A 4,667-nucleotide genomic window follows, 5' to 3' on the forward strand; every position below is an offset into this window, starting at 1 on the left:
ATGCGACTTGTCATACGGACAAACCGCGATTTTTTCTAGAACAAAACAAAGTATGATATGTAGCGTTTCCTATAAAACACACATTTTTTTAAACAAAACTTCCAAAAAGGGGGGTTATCAAATAATTTTAAAAATTGTTTTTTAAGTTATACGCGCATACCAAAATTCACGTTTCAATTCACTGTCATTTAAATGTAAGTGTATTATTGTCAAAAGGGCAAACTGCAATTTTTTAGTACAAAAAATAAACAAAAATATGTATATATTTCGCGTTTTCCCCATAAAACGCACATTTTTGAAACAAAACTTTCAGTAATTTTAAAAATTGTTTATTTTTTAAAAGCCAAAATTCCCTATTCACTGTCATTTAAAAGATATTAAAAACGCTCAATTTAATTCGATTATTATTGTCAAAAAGGCAAACTGCAATTTTTTAGTACAAAAAATAAAACATTTTTGAAACAAATTTAAAAATTGTTTATTTTTTAAAAGCCAAAATTCCCTATTCACTGTCATTTAAAAGATATTAAAAACGCTCAATTTAATTCGATTATTATTGTCAAAAAGGCAAACTGCAATTTTTTAGTACAAAAAATAAAACATTTTTGAAACAAATTTAAAAATTGTTTATTTTTTAAAAGCCAAAATTCCCTTTTCCATTCACTGTCATTTAAAAGATATTAAAAACACTCAATTTAAATCGGTTATTATGCAACGTAAAAAAGATGAGTATCATATTTTAAAAACAGGTAGAAACTAACCAAAAAAGTGATAACCCAAACTGAAACCCACAAGAAAAGACGCGCACTGTATAAAGGTAATTAAAATATAAAACTTACCAGTTGTAGGGTCGTAGGGAAATGGGCATCGCACTTCTGTATTCATTGCACTGAATATAGTCTACAATACACATGCAACGTATTTATACACATGCACTCCCTTCCATGGTTGAATTAAAAGTCGAAAGGTCTTCTACCCACAAGCACCAACGCGGATTTGAATAGACGCGATGTTGTCGCCAGACAACCGTGCAGGTAGAAGTCTCAAGGTCAACACGCTTTCACACGGGAACGCAACCGTTTCGGACGTTGGACGAACGTATGTTGCCGCAAAAGATCAAGGCCAACTTGCTTTCATTTTTTACAATCTCCGTATGGGATGTGGAATTTCAAAACGCGCCGAGTCTAAATGTCAAGTTGTTTTGCTTGTTGAGAATAATAATTAATTGCCCCCTTTATATTTGCTCCGTGGGATTAACGTAATGGGAAAAATTTGTTGCAACGCATGTGGAGGTGTCTTCGTTTGTTAACTTTTAGAAAGTATTCTCGCACCGTATAAATACATCTCATTTTTCTCTGTTTTGTCAGTAGTTGTTTTTGGTATTATTCGTGCAACGTGGAAGCTAACTTAGTGGTTTGGTGTTCGTACAAAAAAGCAGTAAGTACCTTTTTTATTGTCTTATTTTAATTCTTTAACATTTGTAATTATTTTATAAAGGTCTTAAAGATCATCTTAGTACTCTCAACCCGTAACCGCAAATAGAATAGCAGCAATCTTAAGCGTAAGTTCTTTTATTTTTTTTATTTTGAGATAAAATAATTAATAATAATTTATAGATGGACTTAAGTCAACTGAATCAAACCTGTCTTGCAGAAGGTGATTTTGAGCAGCCGATTGTCAAACTGCATGAATTGCCGATAGGCGTTCCGTTTAAAATTACTAGAGCCAAAATTGTTAATACAAAATTTGGCAATTCCGTGTTGCTGCAATTAGAAAATTCCGTAGTATTTCTTCCTACTCGCGTGACAGAAGCTTTCCGTCCGAGGCTAGAATACTTTGCGTCGGAGCAGTACAAACTGGTCTACGAGGGATCCAAAGTTATTGGAAAGCCCAACTCTTTAAAAAAATTCAAAATAATTCAAAATTAATCAACATATTATACAGGGTAAGTCTTATTTACTGTTATATATTTAATAAACCACGATGCGCGTAAAGCAGATCATTCATAGAGCGCAAATCTTAATTTTAACCTTACAAAAATTAAAAAAGCATATTTCCGACAAGTTCACTCTTAGAGATAGTGATGTGTGGCTTAGGAGACTAAATAAAAATATTGAATCTTGCAACCAAATCGTTTCTAACGAAAAGGATTTTTCTATCGGGTTAACAAGAAAATTACAAACTACAATTCAACATCTGAAAGCTATTAGAAAAATTATTCTTAATTATCAACATAAGCATTTTGGATTGGGATTACAAAGTAGTAGCCGCGAGACAAACACAAATGAAATGGTTGTATGGGAATCGGTAGCGTCGTGTTTCCAGGGAAGAGTTCAGACCGGTGTCATAATTAATTTACTTCATAAAGATTTAATTCAATTTTTAAACGATTGTCGTCCAATATTTCAACAAAAAATTAGTCAAATTTTAAAGAAATTTTTATTGCTGAAAGTAAATACCACATTTTGCGGTGAATTTATTAAGGCAAAAAATGATGTCCAAGGCGAAGTTGATGTTAAATATCTGAGTACCGGAAATGCTGTAGTTGATTTAGGAACAGAATTGAATGATTGGTTTGTTGAAAATGTGCAAGATAAAATTTTAAATCAAATGTCAGAGTTTCAGGAACGTGATTCCGGGTGGGCTTTAAATAATATTATTTATTTAGAGATTAACATTAATTAATTTGAAATGGGTAACGGGTCATCCTTCGTTGTGCGACATTGACCAAATTATGTTTATCGAGCGGGCTATACGAGGTGGAATTTCGGTGTGTGTTGGTAGATATGCGGAGGCCAACAATAAATATATGCCCAACTACGATTCATCCAGGGATGATTCCTATATCATGTACTTTGACGTCAATAACCTCTATGGCAAGGCCATGTGCGAGCCTCTTCCTTACGGAGGATTCGACTGGATGTCTCATCAAGAGATTGATTCATTTAATGTCATGAACATTCCAGATGAATCTTCCCAAGGATATATCCTAGAGGTAGACCTGGAATACCCGCAGAAATTACATGACACACATAGAGATTTTCCATTTTGTGCCGAACATCGAGTGCCCCCCAATTCAAAGTTACCAAAACTAATGACTACTTTGTATAATAAAGAAAAATACGTCATACACTATCGCAATTTAAAACAGGCTCTCAAAAACGGTCTCGTACTAAAGAAAATTCACAAAATATTAAAATTTAACCAATCTCGTTGGTTGAAATGTTATATCGATCATAATAATAAATTAAGAACCCAAGCAAAGACAAAATTTGGTATAAATTTATAGAAATTGTTTAATAATGCCGCTTACGGTAAAACAATGTAAAACATTCGCAAGCATCGTATTGTTAAATTTGTTAAAGCGTGGGATGGTCGCTACGGTGCGAAAAATTTAATTTCTAGTCCTAGATTTCACAGTAGAACCATACTTGATAACAATTTGTTGCTTATAGAATTAAAAAAATCGGAACTTTGCTTTAATAAGCCACTTTATATTGGAATGTCCATATTGGATTTGTCGAAAACGACCATGTACGAGTTTCATTATAATTACATGCTTCCAAATTTGGGTCCCGAAAAATGTAAAATTCATTACATGGATACGGACAGTTTCATTTATAATATCAAATGTTATGACGCATATGAAAGCGTTATTAAGGCCGATTTAACAAAATTTGACACGTCTGATTATCCTAATGACAATCCCTATAATATACCGCAAATCAACAAAAAGGTTTTGGGGTTGATGAAGGATGAGACTAATGGCACCATCATTAGTCATTATGCGGGGTTAAGGTCGAAAATGTATACTTTCAAAATTTTAACGGGTTCGGTAGTTAAAAAGTCAAAGGGTATTCAGTACAATATTGTAAAAAATAAAATTTCATTTGATGACTACGTAGAATGCTTAACAAATTTTAGGGAAAAGTACGCCACTCAACGAACCATTCGTTCATACACTCACAATGTATTTAGCATCGAACAAACAAAAGTTGCCTTGAGTCCTTTAGACGATAAACGGTATCTTTTGCCGAATTCATATGAAACGCTTCCGTGGGGACATTATAAAGTGCCGTAATTATTTTTTAATATATTTTTGTTACAGATTATGGTCAAACAACTTACATTAGAAAGCCTTTGTATTATAACAATTTGCGAAAATATTAGGTGTAGTGCTGATTTTTTGCGTGAGTCACCTTTGCCTTGGAAACTAACGATACTAATATTTAAATATTATTCGAAATATAGATGGACGTACCTTAAACAACTAGCGCTCCAGTCTGATGGCAATTCTTTATTAAATTTAGAATTCATTCTGTTGAATAAGAGATTTGGATCGTCTTACAGAAATAGCATTTTGGCAACTCCAACCATTGATTTTGACGGAGAATCCGCTTACTGTTTATGGGTCAGTTATTACAGGATAAAATATTCGGAAATTTTAGTTTGTAAATCTTGTCACTTTATATTTCAAGTAGTTAAAAAATTTAAAAAGAAAAATTTTAGACTTTTATTGGATCACTATCATTTACAGCTGGATATAAATAATTTGAATGATGTATATCACGATAAACAATTTTGGTGTCAAAGCTGCTTTGAAGAAGTTTTGTTCACTGTAGAAACTGAAGATGAATGTAATTTAATGCTTCACAATGAGAGGAAAT

The 4,667-nt window shown here is 32.6% G+C and overlaps 1 long non-coding RNA gene across 1 annotated transcript; it reads left to right on the plus strand.

The window, feature by feature from the left end:
* Positions 1-1,046: 1,046 nt before the first annotated feature.
* LOC132698587 (uncharacterized) lies at positions 1,047-1,816 on the plus strand. Its single transcript, XR_009618400.1, has 3 exons — positions 1,047-1,437; positions 1,498-1,561; positions 1,617-1,816. It is a non-coding gene; the product is annotated as an uncharacterized LOC132698587 (long non-coding RNA).
* The last annotated feature ends 2,851 nt before the right edge of the window (positions 1,817-4,667 follow it).

This window comes from Cylas formicarius, unplaced genomic scaffold (genome assembly GCF_029955315.1).
Source record: "Cylas formicarius isolate icCylForm1 unplaced genomic scaffold, icCylForm1.1 PGA_scaffold_2__14_contigs__length_35257938, whole genome shotgun sequence".
Classification (NCBI taxonomy): domain Eukaryota; kingdom Metazoa; phylum Arthropoda; class Insecta; order Coleoptera; family Brentidae; genus Cylas; species Cylas formicarius.